This window comes from Papio anubis, chromosome 8 (assembly GCF_008728515.1).
Source record: "Papio anubis isolate 15944 chromosome 8, Panubis1.0, whole genome shotgun sequence".
In the NCBI taxonomy this organism is placed as follows: domain Eukaryota; kingdom Metazoa; phylum Chordata; class Mammalia; order Primates; family Cercopithecidae; genus Papio; species Papio anubis.
Window position 1 is genome coordinate 58,591,768 of NC_044983.1, and position 19,169 is coordinate 58,610,936.

Genomic DNA, 19,169 nt, shown 5'->3' on the forward strand with positions numbered 1-19,169 from the left:
TAACATCCCACTGACAACATTAGGCAGATCATTGAGACAGCATTTGCCTGCCTCAGCATTTGCCCGTCTGAAAAGTATCTTATTTCTCCTTCACTTATAAAGCTTAGTTTGGCTGGATATGAAATTCTGGGTTGAAAATTCTTTTCTTTTTTTTGTTTGTTTGTTTGTTTGTTTTGTTTTGTTTTGTTTTCAGTACAAACTTAGGGCTCTTTATTCAGGCAATAAAGTAAGGTAGAGTAAAGTGGGAGGGCTACACCATCACCATGGCAACAGAAAGTCTCAAAAATGTAAAATCCCTCAACTTCTGTTGGGCAGACTCTTCCTAGCTCAGAAGAAACACATTTTAACTGGCTGAGAACAAGGCCAGGCAGCCTGGCCATGGTGTGAAGGAGTGGCTGGACATGCAGCCTCTGGTCAGGCCTGGAAGTGCTCAATGAGAATTTCCAGAAGCTCCTGCTTCTTCAGCCCATTCTTCAGCCCATATGCCTCTTTCAGCATGGGCACAGTGAACTTGCCCAGCGTGCCCTTGCAGATATCAGCCTTCAGCTCCTCTTCTGAATACTTCACCTTGTGCCTTTTGCTTCCAAAAATCTTCATTATTATGTTTTCTCTTGGTAAATTTCCCTTCAGGATTGTAATCCGGTGGGTAAACAAGCTCCTTAAACTCAGCCACCAGGGAGCCCCGTCTTTTAATCATTGCTTCAACTTAGAGCAATGTCAGGTCCACTGCTTATTCAGCCTCCATCAAATCCAAGGCCAAGGCCTCCAGGTTCCTGAAGTGCTGCTGCAGCCCGGGGTTCTCAAAGTTGTCACTTCTGTACGTGAAGCGGAGCTTCTGAATGATAGCCTTCATCTCGTCCACCTGCTCTGGAGTTGCTATGCCTTTTTCAGTAAAGGACATCTTCCTTTTATCATCAGCAAAGGATAAAAAGAAAAGCTGGAATCCTAGAGGAGTTACCTGAATTTTCTGGTCCTCCATCCTCTTCCTGTGGCACCAAAGCCACAAAATAAGGAGACATGTTCCTGTGGGGTACGTATCTGCGCAATGCTACAACCTCCTTCTCCAGACACTTTATGTGCAGAGCACTAAACACAGTTGAGCTCCCAATCACCAGCAACTCCTCGGGGCACATGAACAGGGATGGCCTCAGGTGATTGTGCTTCTTCAGCATTACCAAGGGTTTGAAACCCATGAGCATCAAACCTGAATCATCAAACTGTTTTAGCTCTTCTGTTTCCTCTTTCTCCATTATAATCTGAGACTCCCATAGATCTGAGATCTCTTGGTATCGCTAGGCAGAAGCAAACTGCCTGTATTTGTGTTAAATTTTGATTTTCTTGATTTTCACTGGTTCATTTTTTTCCCAATAGAGCTTTATTGGAGAAGGCTTGAGAGCCTTCTGGACCAGATTATAAATGCCCAGAGATCACTATATCTTTGATGAGCTTCACCTTTAACCTGCTGAGTGCTTACTTCCTGGTCTCCTTGGCGCGAACCTTCTGCAACAGATCTTCTAGCTTGCTGGATTCCTCAAAGTGAACCCTGAGGTCCTCATCCTCTGCTATGCTGGTGATATCTCTATAGATCAAGGATATGTCAAAGCACCCAGGTTTCTTCAGGTGTATCAAGTGAAGGAAGATGCCTGTGTCTCGGAGATCACTGGCTTTGGTCCTGGCCCAGCTGGCTTTGGTCCTGGCCCAGCTGGCTTTGGCACTGTCATTGCCATGGGGGTTGTCTTCACTGGTGAACAGCATGATCTTCTTATGACTCATCATGAACTAGACATCACTAAAGAGGTTGGCACAGACCCACAGCACTTCACTGAATGAGTCATCAGATCTGTAGTCCCTCAGGTCTTGGAAACATGTTTGTTCCTGCTGCCCCTTAAACTGGTCAAACTCTAGAATTCATTTTGCATCTGGATTCTCCAACTCCTGTAAGACATAAATATTTTACTGAATCTTCGTCTTTCTCTGTATCATAGAACTCCACTGCCAAGAGATCTCAATCACTGTTTATGATCTTACTGGTGTACACACTTTGCATACACTGGATGCTCATGTCAAAGGGAGTCAACTCATCTTCACTCTGAGATTCAAACATAGCCCTGGAAGCATCAACCACAAAAACTAAACTATCTCGTCCTGAATACTTATAGTCTCCACTTGCTTCAAGGTTCTCTTCTTGTTCTTCTTTGCTTCTTCATCGCCCTCAGTTTTGTAATGTGACTCCCACCTTTACATGTTGGCTGCTTCTCACTTTGGTGCAGGGAAGCGACCAACTTGGGCCAGAAATTCTTTCCTTTAAGAATGTTGAATATTGACCCCCAATCTCTTCTGGCTGTAGAGTGTCTTCTGAGAGGTTCACTGTTATTCTCATGGGCCTCCCTTTTTAGGTGACCTTGCCTTTCTCTTTGGTTGCCCTTAACATTTTTTGTTTCATTTCGACCTTAGAGAATCTGACGATTATGTATCTTGGGAATAAACTTTTCATAGAGTATCTTACTGGAGTTCTCTGCATTTCTTGAATTTGAATGTTGACCTGTGTTGCCAGGTTGAGGAAGTTCTCCTGGATGATATCTTGAAGTATGTTTTCCAGATTGGTTCCATTCTCCCCGTCTCTTTCACGTACCCCAATCAGTCATAGATTTGGTTTCTTTACATAATCCCATAGTTCTTGGAGGTTTTGTTCATTCCTTTACAGTCTTTTTTATCTATTCTTTTCTGCCAGTCTTATTTCAGAAAGACAGTCTTCAAGCTCTGAAATTCTTTCCTCCACTTGGTCTATTCTGCTATTAATACTTGTGATTGCACTGTGAAGTTCTTGTATTGTGTTTTTCAGTTCTATCATGTTCCTCTCTAAACTGGTTTTTTTGACTGTCAGCTTCTGCATTGTCTTATTATGACTTTTAGATTCTTTGTGTTGGGTTACACACGCTCCTTTAGCTCAGCGATGTTCATTTTTATCCACATTCTGAAGCCTACTTCTCTCATTTCAGCATGTCAGCCTTAGCCCTGTGTTAAGCCCTTGCTGCTGAAGCACTGTAGTCATTTAGAAGAAAGCGGGCACTCTGGTTTTTTGAGTTTTTGACATTTTTTAGTTGATTCTTTCTCATCTTTGTGGGCTTATCTACCTTTGATCTTTGAGGTTGCTAACAACTGGATGGGATTCTCATAGGGATTTTTTCTTGTTGTTTTCTGTTTTGTTTTGTTTTGTTTTTCTTTTAACAGTCTGACCGCTGTTCCATAGGGCTGCTGTGGTTTGCTGGGGGTCTGCTCCAGACCTTAGTTATCTCGGTTTTTCCTGTACCTGGAGGTATCACCAGTGAAGTCTGTGAAACAGCAAAGATGGCAGCCTGCCCCTTCCTCTGGAAGCTCCATCCCAGGGGGTTACTGACCTGTTGCCAGGCCAAACACACTTGTAAGAGGTGCCTGAAGACCTTGTTTGGGAGGTCTTACCCAGTCAGGAGAAATGTGATCTAGTACCCGCTTAAAGAAGCAGTCTGGCTGCTTTTCGATAGAGGAGCGTGCTGTGTTGGGGATCTCTTCATCCTCCAATCAGACTGGGAACCCCAAGGCCCACAGGCTGGACTGGCTAAGATGCTTGAACAGCCAAGGTAGTGGCATGCCCCACCCCCAGGGCACTGCATCCCAAGGAGAGATCAGAGCTCTGTCCATACCATATGTGCAGGTTGAGATAGCTGGAGGCCCAGCTGGAAGGTCTCACCCAGTGAGGGGGAATGGATTGAGGTCCCGCTTACAGAAGCAATCTGGCCACATTCTGGCAAAGCAGCTATGCCGCACTGGGGAAACTATTCCTCATCCAGACCATTTGGACGCTCCAAAGTCCACAGGCTGAAACAGCTGAGTCAACCAAACAGCAGAGATGGCAGCCTGCCCCTCCCCTCAGGGCCCCATTTCTTCTCAGGCAGGCACCCTGTTACTGCAGGCTGGCTGAAATTCCAAGCCAGTGGGTCTTGTCTTCTGAGGTGCCATGGAAGTGGGACCCACAGACCAATGCTGCTTCGCTTCTTGGATTCAGCCCCCTTCCTAGGAGTATGTACGGACACCATGCATTGCCCGGGCTGCAGACACCTTTGTTGGGGATCCCAGGACTGGAGTATGTAAAGTTCCTGGATCTTGGTGCATGCCTGAGCAGCTTCTCTGCCAAGACTCTACACAGCTCTGTGTGTTGGACCCAAGGCCCTGGTGGTGTGGGCTCATGAGGGGATCTCCTGATTCGCAGGTTGCAAAGATCTGTGGGAGAAGCATGGTTTCCCAGGGTTGCACAATCACTCACTGCTTCCCTTGGCTGGAGGTAGGGATTCCCTTGGCTCTGTGTCACACCCAGGTGGGCCATCACCCTACCCTGCTTTTCCTCCTTCTCCATGATTCGGGTTGTTTCCCCGATCAATCCCAATGTGGATAGCTCGATAATTCAGTTGAAGGTGCTGTATCCACTCACCCCAGTTCATAACCAAGTCTTATCACTTGTTAATCTCCTAAGTAACCCAGATGTATCTACCTTATTCTACTTTGACCACCACAACCTTAGGCCAAGCTGTCGTCATCTTGTCTGGGCTGCTGCACCAGCCATCCTATCTATTCTTAGTAACCCAGTTAACTTTTTCTATACTCTTACTTCAAGTGAACAACAAAAAAAAACCTTCATAGAAGTAACCTAGTTACATTTAACCAAATTAAATAAAAAGCATTTTAACCAAAACCAAATAAATATATACATATATGTGTGTGTATGCTTAAATTGCTTCAAAGATAATGAGCTCTTATGTTGCTATAGTTCCCTATATTCTTTATAGTAAATCCTACAAGATTTGCTCACTTTTTGATACCAACCCCCAGTACTAAACAAGCTATTTGTGGGTCTCACACTACTAGATTTTCATATAGAGGATAGTGTATGTGTCCTAGGTAGTGGTCATAGATATTGCTTCCAATGTTGCTGATTTCAGTAGGATAAAGAAGATATAGCCCAGTAAATGGAAGGGCAAAGGAGAATAAAATTTTTAATAGCTTTGTTCTCTTAGTGCTTTGTCTGTAAGAATCACTGTTGCGTTGACATTCGTTGCCGTTTTGCTTTTTCTTTTTGAATTGTGGAGCCAGACTGTGTCTCTGTGTTGAGGGGAGGAGAAGGAATGACCTCAGAAATGTCAGAATTATTACTAATGGCAGCCTTTAAGCTTGGATAGGTGGGCAACAGTGCTTGATCAATCTGCTTAAATGCTGACTGTAGAGAAGGGACCTGAAACAATAATGGGAAGCTTTTTAAAATTTGGAAGAGGCAAAATACGTGATAGGATAGATGTGGCTTATTTTCAAGTACAGGCCATGTGGTATGGTAGCAGCAGATGCCTAAGGAATAAGGGCAGCGTCTGAGCAGAGCTAAATGTAACCTCACGTCTGTCATTTCCTACTTGTGACATTGGGCAGGGTCCACAATCCCTCTGAGCCATCACCTTTCTTGCATGTAAAATGAAATCATACCACCCACTCAAGGGGCTGTTGAGAAGATTAATGAGATTGTGTATACAAAATTCCAGCCACCATAGATGCCAGTTTGCTTTTTTCTCCCTTGCTTCTGTTTTAACATTGCAGATAATTTACACTAACAGGCGATCAAGGACTAGACCTAAGGCTCCTTCCAAGAGACTAGCCCACCTCACAGACCTTGAAGAGAGAGTGTAATTCACTGCAGAGGACTTGCTCCCACTTATTCCTGCTAAACAAATTCCTGGAGAGGTTTGAATAGACATTGGAGACAGTCGGTGGTACTTATCCTTATGCAGTGCTGTCAGATGAATTTTTCTATCTGATGCAGATTGGTCCAAGGCCAGCTTCTTGACCTCAGGTTGCAAGTGGTGACTAGGAGCAGTTGTTTGTGACAACCTGTGTTTTTGCACATGGCTCACAACCAAGGGTAAAACAGCCTCCAGACTGTATATCCCAGAAATAAATCTAGGTATTTCTACTCAGACTAATTTTTCTCTAAGGGGACACTGGAGCTTTTCTGGGACTGAGCCACCCATCTGGCCTCATTTCAGGAAAGGCAAAAGGCCTCATGCTGAGTGCTTACTCAACACCTAAGACAGCCAAGGCAAACAGACTTAACGTGCTTGACAACTAATCTACTGGTGGTGACTGCCTCGCTAGATGGCTGTAGAATTCCCAGTCCTCTTCTAGGCTCAGCATAAATTGTGTGCCTCGATCAGTGATGATGTCTCCCATACGTACTGTGGAGGGTTGTCAAGGCACACATGACAGAATTGGAAACCTCATTATCTGGGGATCCTCAAAGTTCCACTTTAGTTCAATAAGGACACTGGCTGTTATTCAAGAACCGGTCTTAGCCACACACACAAACCATAGTGTCATGACTGAGTAACTCCTTGAGCTGGGTGACAACACCATGAACACAATATACAAAAACAACCTCAATTTTTTATCAGTGCCTCAAAAGCTTCCAGACCCACTAATAATTTTGAATGTCACTAGGGATATGTGTTCTGCATACTATCTACTCCCTCACAACCTGGTGATTCTGGGAACTCAGGGACTTTCCTAGCATCACTTGAAATCACTGAAAGCCAAGGCTAACCCTGGTGCTTTTATCATCACTTCCAGCAGCCTCCCTCAGGTAGGAACACACTGGAGTACAAAAGAAAACAAAATGTACTGTTCCTGACAGAAATCCCAGGACTTTGAAATATTTAGACTTTTTAAGCCCAAAGACCACCTGTCTTCTAGCCTGCTGCCTGAGCTATTGATCTTCTGCCAGGTACATGTATTCATGATCAGTCAAAGATGTCATCCCATGGAGAATTTAATGAAAGAAATCTATAGAAGGGCTCCATCTACCCATCTATTGTCTTTCCTCCTTGTCCAGAGGAGAAGCAAGGATGCACATCTGTGCAGCGAGCACCAGGTGTTAAATAAAATCATTATCTAAAACCAATACCTTCCCATGGACTCCAGGATTGCAGTATTAGCACAAGTGAACTACAATTTATACCAAACAAGGATTCCTGAAAAACATAACTAGCCAGAATCATGAAGAGTGATAAAAGATCTTTTTATTATGGCCACATTGAGTACATATTAGACTGCTCAGAGGTTTCTGATCATGATTCCATTAGGCTATTACATAATCTGAATGTTGGGTGATATTGTTATTCTTGCTCTCCTGACTCATCAAAAACTATACAGTGCCAGCCCCACCATGAAGACATCAACCTGATACCCATGTCAGAAAGTATGTGTTTCACTTTACCTTGGCAGAATCTTGGGACACAGAGGTCTGTCTGTGTCCTTTGAACAAGTGGAGTTCTGGATTGGAAACAACCCCAGTTCTCCATCTCGCCCACTGTCTCTAATTCTATACTTTTCACATGTTTTTAATCTGGTAACTCTTTTTGCTTTGTCTTTCAAGTGAAATTTTACCAAGAATCCATTTGTCGTTGTTGTTTTTGTTTTCCAGTACTGCCATAATAACAAAGTACTACAAATTAGGTGGCCTAAACAACAGAAATGTATTGTCTCACAGTTCTGGAGGACAGCAGTCTGAGAGCAAGGTGTTGGAGGACTGATTCCTCTGGAGGGCTGTGAGGGAGAATTTGTTCCATGGCTTTCTCCTAGTTTCTGTGGTTTGCCAGCAATCTTTGGCTTTTCTTGGTTTGTGAAATCATCACCCTATCTCTGTCTTGTAGTCTCTATGGTGTACTCTGTGTGTCTGTGTGTGTGTCTGTCTCTGTGCTCAAATTGCTCCTTTTTCTAAGGACTCTAGACATATTGGATTGGGATCCTTCCTAATGACCTCACTTTCATTCGATGTTCTACAAAGACCCTCTTTCATAAGCACCAGAGGTTCGGACTTCCATATTTCGAGGGGAGCACACTTCAACCCACAACAAATCTCTATTATAAAACATAAAAGTGAAGCTGTTTCCCTTAAAATGGGATGGGAAACTAAAGCCCTTTCTCTCTCTTTCATTCGTCCCCCTTTTTTTCTCTTGACATTTCTCTAAAATGCTCTGGGCTACTTAAAACATAGTTTTTAAAATCAGCTCTCCAATAAAAATGATATGCAACAATAAAATATTTTAGCAGTTGTCAGAGGTCCAGTATGAGTTAAGTCTTGCATTTACCAATTTAATATTAACTCCAGTCTTAAGGAACCAGTCTTGTGACTTATTGCACTGCAGAGGGCAACTCCTTTAAAAGAGCACAGGAAGGCTGTGAGGGCCTCAGGTGGGGCAGGGTTGGGGGTGAGGTTTGTAAGGGAACTCTCTCTGAGGATTGTCTCTGTTGAATCTGACTGTATCACTGGAGAGAACAAGGTTTTATCCATCAAACCCTCACTGACAACTCATAAAGTGTTGGTGTCACTTCCTTGGGGAAGCCAAACCTCCTGTGGGCCATTAGCACAGACCATCAGAACCTCAATGAGATGCACGGGTGAGCCAAGAACAGATTTATTTACTGGTCCTCTTCTTTCCTCATGCTGCCAGATCCAGTACCTTCCCAATTACAAAACCAGAAAGTCAATTCCAAACTCCCTGCATTTTAATTCCTGAAGAACTCAGCTATTCAGTTACCTGCTACATACACAGAATTTGTCGATCTTGAAAACTGGCAAGACTGCAAAGTGTATTGTTCACCTTGGAGCAGCAAAAATCAGGTAGGGAAAACCTGTTAGCTCCAGAAGAGCACCCATTATCAAGGAGGCCCCCACACTCCCAATGTCCCTCTCCTTCACAGTCACATCCTGTGTCTGCATTGCTCTTCAGGCACATTGGTTTCTATTAATTTCTTCATGAAAGCACTGGGGAAGTATCCTTATTTTTTGACTATTGAGAAATCTGTATTAATGCCATTGACAAGGATAGACCAGAAGGGTTCTTCTACCAGAATCCCAGAACACAATCACAAATACCTTTCCAAATGCTTTGCAATCCATCCCAATCATATTAGCAGATAAACTGATTGTCCCATAAGTTCTGCTTTAATGAGGCATACGTGTTCCTAAGAAATAATGCAGTAAAAGCCACAAGACTTATGGAAAAAATGGGTCAGGGGAACAACACTCAAATGCTTCAACAGCAATATTTAAAAATAGAGATCTATTAAAATTATGTAATATATTTATACATATTAGATCGTTAAGAAGTACATATATACTACAATAAATGGGGCATTTTACTTTGAAAAGTATCTGCAGTTTACTTGTGGAAATTCGCAACAGAAGGATTGCAGACTATGAGTTACTGTGAAGTAGAAGAAAAGTTGTCTGAAATTTGACGGAAAATTGTTCCCTAATATTCCCAAATTGTTATGTTCAGGTTGTTTCCTAATATATCAATCATATTGGGACAAATTCACGTTTCAAAGCAAGCATGCTAGCAGAACTGATGGTACTTGAAGCCATATCTTTAATTTACACCATCATCAGAGAAAAAATCAGACCAGTTTCTTCAAGCACTCCCAGCCTCTACCTTCAGATATCCCTTTCCATATTAATCTTCATTTCCAGCCTTATTTTCAGCACCTGCTGCCCTCTGCTCCCCCAAATCATTCTAAGGCCAGGAAGCAAACCATCTGAGAGATGCAAAGTAACTAACAGTAAACTGTAGAAAAGTCCTCGGAGTGGAAACTGGATTTGGTTCTCCACTTTGTACATACATTTGACTAGCTGGCTACAAAGTTGGTAGCAGAACAACTTCATCAAACTTTTGCAGGGGTTTCAAAAATTGTTAGGTTCATTTCTGGGCTGCCTCCAAAGAAAAGAAACATGCTTGAGATGTTGTTCTGAGCTACTCTCCTCAAAGCTCTCTGGAGTATGTACCTTGGGTTTCTGCTCACTTGCATCTTGATCTTCCCTCCTTTTCTGGAACAAGGCTAATATCCCTGTCTCTTCCTTGCTCATCCTTTGCACTCTGCTCCTGACAATGTAGAATGTACCTCTCTCCGTAGCCTTGCTGGGAGCCATGCCAGGCCACACCCCAGCATATCTTGTTGACTTTGTCAAAGTTCCATTTTCACAAGGCATCTGCTAGAATGCCAGTCCTTCTTGCCTCACAATTAACTCAAATTATTTGCTCGTCTACTCCACCCAAAAGTGCATCTGCCTCGGTGAACCAACAGTAAGATTACTGAACGGGACATTTCTTTTTGGTCATGATTCCGCAAGAAGTTCAACTTTTCAGCCTGCATCATTTTCAGAATATTGTGGGAACTCACTGCATTATTTGAATGGAGTCAATTTAGTAACTGCCTTTTAAAAGAAATGGCATATTCATTCTTTCCAAATAATATAACTGTGATGCTATTTTATAATTTCTGATTATATTAAGATATTAGCATATTTGTTGCAAATAAACTAAAGTGTTATTTTTATTAGTAGTTTGGCTTTAATTAATGTTTGGTAGTACGAATAATTTTAGAATTAAACCATGAACAGGTTTGAATCAGCAGCCTAATCTTCACATTCTAAAATAACTTTAAATGAATGAGTGCATAAAGAAGGCAGATTCATCTTGATGTGTATGAAGGAGCTGACATAGACACTTTCTTTGTTTCTTCTTTAGTGTCACATGTGAAACAAATTGACTCTCTTGATATCCATATGGTGCATTTAGGGCTCCAATTGTTTTCTTGCATTATAAATCTGTACTTGTCCTAACTAAATTTCTACTTTCACCATATTTTATTGACAACAATCTGTTTGAGCTGAGGTTCAGTTTGGCTATTGAGACTGATTGCCAAAAAGTGAATTTGCCACCAGAAATTCAATTATAAAAACAATATTAATAAAACTAGACAGCTGCCCCTCTGTATTTTAAAGCAGTAAAAATATTATTTGGCTTCTCATTTACATGGCAGATCCGATTCATCATGTTAACATAGTTTAACAGAAGAAGAAATATTTCACATAGATAGCAGTGTGCAAAGCAGTCAATTCTAGAAAGAACATAATAATTTGTTTAAAAAGAAAATACAATATGGAATCAATGAATGGAATCATAACAATGACATTTACAGTATCACATAGAAAATTATGATTCTTTGTAAGTAAAACAAAGTGAAAATTAAAAAGCACTTATATTTAAAATTAAAAAGATAAAAGAAACTGGCTTCTTGGAAAGAGCATCATATATTTAAAAACTAAAATAAAGAGTGCAATTAAAAATAATTCAAAACATTTTCAGGAACAAAAAAAGGAAATATTTAACATTTATTATAATACTTGAGTTTTCCTTCCTTCATGAAAAGAGTGCTGAAAATCATTTTTAAAAAATTTTAGTTCTAAATAAAATAGATTCAAGAGTTTTTAAAGTTCACTGAAAATTGCTTTGGAATTGGAGAAAATAACATTTAATGATTTATAGCTTTTAGGAGAGAAAGGATACAAGTCAATGACTTGAAGAAATGGAAAGAATGAAGACTCAGGAAATAACACAGAGAATGAAAAAGATAAGAATATTCCACAGAGAAGTTAGAAAATATAAGTGTAGTTTTGGGGACTCCGATTAGGACAAATGGCATTAGTTTTTGTTTTTTACAAAAACTCTAAAAGGAGCTTAAAATGGTTTATTTTTCCACAATGCAGGAGTGATAAGACACAGTTTTAAGTGTCTGTGTGTGTGTGTGTGTGTGTATGCATATATGTGTGTGCATGTGTATGCATATATATTTTGGTATGTAACCACACGTGTTCATGCAAGGATATGCCTGGGTATGCATGTGCATATTTATGTGTGTAAACACTATGGTGACTCTAAATGCTTTGATCCTCTGTATCATATATTTCTCAAGTTAAGAAAAGGGTATTCGCCATCCTGCTCATTGGAAGGTGCAGCTGAGGTGATGTTTTCTTCTATTATTTTCCTTTCAGCTTCTTGCTCCAATTCTTCTATCTCCTGCAGGCGTTTTTCCAATAACTCAGCCTGCTTCTTCTGTTTATTTTTCAGTTTTTTCTTTTTGTTTTTTAGATATTTTTCCCATAGGTTTCTTCTGCAGAGCCGTACTCAGTGCAGACCCTGACGGAGGCGGAATACCTGCTTTCTGCCACTCAGTGGTCTCAGCTGCCGTTCTTCTCACATATGCATCATCCATACACATCAAGATGTTTTGCGGCTTTATGTCAGGATGAATAATCTTGGTCTTACTGTGTAAATAATCTAACCCTTGAAGGAACCATCGAATGATTCTCTTCACACAACGTACTGGGAGGCCTTGATAGTTGGACTTGATGATCCACTTGAGGAGATGGTGGCCAAGCACTTCAAAGACCATGCACACGTGTATCCCATTCACGCCTGAAATCTTGAAGCCGTCAATGAGCTGGATCACCATGTCTTTGTTTGGGTCACTGGGATCACTTTCCTGAACACATTTGAGCAATTTTATTTCATCCTAGGCTGTGTCTGTATAATGCTGAGCACTTTTGACAACTTTCATTGCAACAAATCTTTTCCCCTACATATCCCAACACAGTCAGACAGTAGAGAAGTGCCCCCGACCAAGCTTTCTAATAACATGATACCAGCCATTGACGAGGCCAGCAATTTTCACTGGATGATAGCCACCTTTGCAGCAGTCCACAGGGTCCTCTTGCTCCTCCTCATCTGATCCAGGATCTCCTCCTTTGGCTCTGGTGGTGTGGGATCTGCCAAAATTGGCGGTGGCGGTGGTGCTGGTGGCGGGGAAGGAGGAGGAACTAAAGGAGCTTTCTGTTGAGGCTCCGGATTTTTGGGGTGTTTCTCTCTTTTCGGCCTCCGCTTTTGGGCCTAAATGGGAAGCACTATCCTGGAGCTCATTCCAACGCGGCGGAAGCGGGCCTAGGGGCTTCGCGAAGGCGGCGGCTAAGCGTGAGGATGAGGAGACCCGCCGGGCTGTGGCTTCCACTGGCTCAAACGGCCGGGAGGAGGTAAGAACTGCGCCTGCGCCGCCGCCCTGGCAGATGGCGAATACTGCCCAGAGGTGAAACTAAAAACAACAGGATTAGAGGCGGCGGCCGAGGCAGAGACCGCAAAGGGAAATGGTGAAGCTGAGGACCAGGAAGAGAAAGAAGACCCTGAGAAAGAAAACATTGAAAAAGAAGATGATGTAGATCAGCAACTTGCGAACATAGACCCGAGGTGGATAGAATCGCCTAAAACCAATGGCCATCTTGAAAATGGCCCATTCTTACTGGAGCAGCAACTGGACGATGAAGAGGATAATGAAGAAGACTGCCCAAATCCTTAGGAATATAATCTTGATGAGCCAAATGCAGAAAGTGATTACACATACAGCAGCTCCTATGAACAATTCAACAGTGAATTGCCAAATGGACGGCATAAAATTCCTGAGTCACAGTTTCCAGAGTTTTCCACCTCGTTGTTCTCTGGATCCTTAGAACCTGTGGCCTGCGGCTCTGTGCTTTCTGAGGGATCACCACTTACTGAGCAAAGGGAAAGCAGTCCGTCCCATGACAAAAGCAGGACAGTTTCAGCCTCCAGTACTGGGGATTTGCCAAAAGCAAAAACCCAGGAGGCTGACTTGTTGATGAACCCCCTGGATCCACGAAATGCTGATAAAATTAGAGTAGAAATTGCTGACCTGGGAAATGCTTGTTGGGTGCATAAACACTTCACAGAAAACATCCAGATACGTCAGCACCGTTCCGTAGAGGTTTTAATAGGAACGGGATACGGCACCCCTGCGGACATCTGGAGCACGGCATGTATGGCATTTGAGCTGGCAACGGGCGATTATTTGTTTGAACCACATTCTGGGGAAGACTATTCCAGAGACGAAGATCACATAGCATTGATCATTGAACTGCGGGGGAAAGTCCCTCGAAAATACGCTATGTTGGGGAAATGTTTCAAGGAGTTTTTCACCAGAAAAGGAGAACTGCGACATGACCGAGCCGAAGCCCTGATGCCCTTTTGATGTACTTGTGGAGAAGTATGGCTGGCCCCATGAAGATACTGCACAGTTTACAGATTTCCTGATCCCGATGTTAGAGATGGTTCCCGAAAAAACGAGCCTCCGCTGGCTAGTGCCTTCGGCATCCTTGGTTGAATTCTTAGCACATTCTACCAATATTGCATTCTGAGCTAGCAAATGTTCCCAGCACATTGGACCTAAACGGTGACTCTCATTCTTTAACAGGATTGCAAGTGAACTGGCTTCGCCCTCAGACCTTTGTTTTGCTTTGAAGTACTGTTGTTTGACATTTTGCTTTTTGTGCCCTGTGATCCTGGGGAAGGGTAGTCTTTTGTCTTCACCTTAGTAGTTTACTGACCATTTTCTTCTGGAAACAATAACATGTCTGTAAGCATTGTTTCTTGTGTTGTGTGGCATTCAAATGTGTGTGTGTGTGTGTGTGTGTGTGTGTTTTAATGAGAAATACTTTCCCCTTTGTGTTTTGGCAGGGTTTGTAACCATGACAAAAAAAATTTAGCTGAGTACTATATAATTTACAATCTTAAAAAATTATCAAGTTGGAACCAAGAAATGGCAAGGAAATGTGCAATGTTATCTTCTGGCAAAGGGACATCATTCCTGTATTATAGTGTATGTGTAATCACACCCTATAAATGTTACTTTCCATTAAACATGGGAGGGGGGCTCAAATTTCAAAAAAGCTACCAAATCTTGAGTGCTATGTAGCCTACCTCGCATAGCCGACTTTAACTGCTCCAAGGAGTTGTGCAAACTTTTCATTCCATAACAGTCCTTTCACATTTGATTTTAAACAAAGTGATTCCGGGTTGTAAGATACCATTCTCTATATGGCACTTTAAAGGAAGAAAAGATATGCTTCTCATTCTAAAATATGCATTATAATTTAGCAGTCTCATTTGTATTTTTGCATATTTTTAAAAGTATTTTTAAAGAAAAAGAGTGATTTCACTTTAAAAATGTAAAGACTTAGTACCATATCATATTGCCTCCTCTGGGCACTGTAAGTTAAGCTCTACATAGATTAAATATGAAAAGAGAAGCGTGTTCATTGTGTGGAATTAAAAAATACATATATTTTTGGAAAAGCATGATCATGCTTGTCTAGAACACAAGGTATGATATATACAATTTGCAGTGCAATGGGCAGAATACTCCTCACAGCTCAAAGGTAACAGTGATCACATTCATTACATAGGTAGCTTTATGTGTGGCTACAACAAATTTTAGTAGCTGTTTTATTGTCTTTCCATGAAATGACGTTGAGAAAATGATTTTCCCTTTGCAGGTTGCACAGTTTTGTTTATGCATTTCCTTAAAATTAATTGTAGAATCCAAGACACAAACCACAGTAGGCAATGCAATTTTAGAATGTAATATATACAGGTATATTTAGCCTCTTTTAGAAGTCAGTGGATTGAATGTCTTTTTATTTTAAATTTTACATACATTAAGGTGCCTCATTTTTTTACTTTGTCCATTAACATTTATTCATGTGCCTTTGCAATAACTAGATTGTGAAAAGCTAACAAGTGTTGTAACAATAATCCATTTTTGAGGTGCCTGCAGTTGTCTTAAAAATTAAAGTGTTGGCCGGGTGTGGTGGCTCATACCTGTAATCCCAGTATTTTGGAAGGCCGAGGCAGTGGATCACGAGGCTAGGAGAGCGAGACCATCCTGACTAACATGGTGAAACCCCATCTCTACTATAAATACAAACAATTAGCCAGGCGTGGTGGCGAGCACCTGTAGTCCCAGCTACTTGGTGAGGCTGAGGCAGGAGAATGGCGTGAACCCGGGAAGTGGAGCCTGCAGTGAGCCGAGATCGCGCCACTGCGCTCCAGCCTGGGCGACACAGAGAGACTCAGTCTTAAAAATAAATAAATAAATAAATAAATAAATAAATAAATAAATAGTTTTGTTTTGTTTTGTTTCCAGAAAAAAAAAAAGAAAAGAAAAGAGTAAAGAGAGAGTAACCATAGGCTCTCTATTTTTTTGTATTCAAGCAGGCAGAACACCCGAATGATTAAAAACATGACTTTAGAGTCATACGCACCTGGGTTACAGTTCTGACATTTCACTTCGACATCATATCAGGCAATTTCATTAATCTTCCATGTCTCAATTTCTTCTTTATAAATTGAAAATGGTAGTAACTTCTTCATAAGACTGTTTTAAGGATTGAATGAAATCATGTATAAAGCCCTCAACATAGTGCCTTAGCACAGTGTATAATCAATACATGATATTCACTGTAATTAATATTTTTACTGATACATGTACCAGGAATGAAACCAAAAAAAAGACACACCAGAAAGTCCAGCAAAAAAAAAAAATAGAAGACAGGAGGAGAGAATTGAGAATTGATTGACCAATATCTGTCATAGTTCAAAAGACTTATGCAAGAGGAACCAAAAGCCTCCACTAATCCATGACTGCTCTCTTCTCAGCAAGACTGTGACTACACAGTCAACTCAGAGGATGGGAATAGTGAGGTTCCACAATAAATTTCATACTAAAACGCACTGCCCGGTAGCAGAAACATTAGCTGATAATGATGAATACAATAGCCTAGCGTTTAACCGAGATATTTAAAGCAGCACATGACATTTTCATAACTACCCCTCACTAGCAGTCTAAAAACAAAGAATAAAAAGCTTCTCTTTGATCAAACTGTGTTCCAAAATGAAATAAATCCCTTGGTTTTATGTGTATGAGTATATTTACCCTGAAAATCTATACATATATTCACAAATACATGCACAGAGCAATGTAGTACATGTAGCTGTGTAAGAATAAATGGCTTTAAAACATATCAGCAAATCAACAACTGAATCATTAAACTGACAGGAAACCTTGTTCAAGATTCCCATGTCATTCTGCAAAGAATGTACTGGATCTGACTAGAATGCATTAAGAGACCAGGGTGTTTGGAGTTTGAAAAACATCTTTAAAGGAAAAGAAAGAGAAGTATGATTGTTAGAAAAGGAAGCAGATGTTCTCACCAGAATAAAAAGTCAAATTATGAACACTTGAGCTTTACAACAGCTTTAAATAAGCCTCTGTGGTGAGGCATAAGAACTTTAAACTTTAATGAAAGCAAAAATCATTTCATCATACTGATGGTATAGAGTATTTCTTTTTCTTTTCATGTTTTCTTCTTTATTCTTAGTTCTTTTCCATTTTTTTATTCCTTGTGACCTGGTGTTTGCTTCTGTTATAAATTAGGACTGTGCTAGCAAAAGGAAATGGACCAAGGAGGCATTTATCTGAATAATTCAGGCAGAAACAATTTATACTTGAAGTAGCAAGAAGTTTTAGACAAAGGAGAATTTTTGCTTGGATTAACCCTCGACCTGGTTCAGCTTCAGACATAAAATAATGATGATACCCGTGGTGCTGTAACTTTGATTCATCCAGTGTACTGAACAGTCTGCCCGGTGCTTTGGGACCCTGTTGTGATAATGCCAGCATTATCATGCATGTGAATGCTTACTTTTGAACACCGTTACTCAATTCTCATATCCTGAAAAACTTAGTGAGGGAAAACTGCATGCATTCAACATTTATAAACCCTGATAAGCTCAGTTTCTAAATACTGGCATGAGTGTGGACTGGAAGGGCTGTTATCAGAGGCCCTGCCTTATGAGAACATCATGCCCAGTATTTCGACAACCTGCCGATAGACTGCAAGTGATGCATCTACAGCAGGATGAAGACATCTGAATTAGCATTCAGGCCTTTCTCTCCGCTCACAGTGGAGACAGGAGAAAAGGAAAAAAAAAGAAGGATTAGATCTTTTCTCCTTGCCCCTGTAGTTTTCTGCCGACAGTAGACCTCTATTGATGGGAATGGACCTGATACGCAGAATAAGAGAGTGGGGTGTGCCTTTGTTGGCATGTTGTCTGAAATGACCTCAGCAAAGAATGCTGTGGAAAAGAAATGGTGATTCTAAAGAAAAGGCATTTGTAACTTTTAAAAATAGATTTTACTTTAACTTCTGGAACAGATGTGCTGAACGTGCAGGTTTGTTATACAGGTATGCATGTGCCATGGTGGTTTCCTGCACCTATCAACCCCCTCATCTAGGTTTTAAGCCCCGCATGCATTAGGTATTTGTCCTAATGCTCTCCCTCCCCTTACCCCTCACCCCCTCCCTGACATGCGCAGGTGTGTGATGTTTCCCTCCCTGTGTCCATGTGTTCTCATTGTTCAACTCCCACTTATGAGTGAGAACATGCAGTGTTTGGTTTTCTGTTCCTGTGTTAGTTTTCTTTTAAAATATTTGAAAGATGAAATATTAAGAGAAAAGAAAATTATTTTATGGAGATGTTTCTCCAATAGGCAAATTAGTTTAGAAGGAAAATTAATGACATCTAACCAAAGAAATCAACTCAGTGGACTGCATCAAATCGGCTCTCAGTGCAGCTAAAGCAAAGCAGGCAGATAAAGGCAGAGAAGCAGCTTCCTGGGTCTGGGTCTCCTTGTACCAGCGGCCCCTTGCTGGGGTAAATGGGGCTCCCAGGACTTGCCTCGGCACTGTCAGCCCTCTTTTTTTTTTTTTTTGGAGACAGAGTTTCTCTCTGTCACCCAGGCTGGAGTGCAGTGGCGCGATCTCGGTCACTGCAAGCTCGCCTCCCGGGTTCATGCCATTCTGCCATTCTCCTGCCTCAGCCCCCCAAGTGGCTGGGATTGCAGGCACCTGCCACCATGCCCAGCTAATTTTTTTTGTATTTTTAGTTGAGACGGGGTTTCACTGTCTTAGCCAGGATGGTCTCAATCTCCTGACCTCGTGATCTACCCGCCTCAGCCTCCCAAAGTGCTAGGATTACAGGTGTGAGCCACCACCCCGGCCCCAGCCCCCTTTCTTTGAGGCTTTTTGATGTGGACTGAGCCACTCCAGGCTTCTCTTCTTCACCAGCTTGCAGATGACCTATTGTGGGACTTTGCCTTATAATCGTGTGAGCCAAGTCTCCCTAATAAACTCTCTTTTGTATATACATTTATCCTGTTGGGTCCGTCCCTCTGGAGAACTCTGGGTAATACAAGGACTTTTAAAGAAATAGATGTGCATTAGAGATGAGAAAGAATGGAAATCACTAAATGAAGCCATTTACTCTTACTGTTTAGCTTTGGAAAAGTAGTTCAAGGAAAAAGTTTTAGATTTCTCTTCTTTAGCACAACAAAGATCATATTAGGAA

General features: G+C 41.4%; 1 protein-coding gene and 2 pseudogenes across 5 annotated transcripts in view; 2 read left to right on the plus strand and 1 right to left on the minus strand.

Annotated features, from left to right (window-relative positions):
* Nucleotides 1-19,169, plus strand: part of NKAIN3 (sodium/potassium transporting ATPase interacting 3) — a 705,418-nt gene that overhangs the window by 583,933 nt on the left and 102,316 nt on the right. The gene's annotated exons all lie outside the window — the stretch shown is intronic.
* LOC101015726 lies at nt 266-2,244 on the minus strand (annotated as a pseudogene).
* On the plus strand, nt 12,895-14,347 carry LOC101016450 (annotated as a pseudogene). Its single transcript, XR_161472.4, has one exon. The product of XR_161472.4 is annotated as an SRSF protein kinase 2 pseudogene (transcript).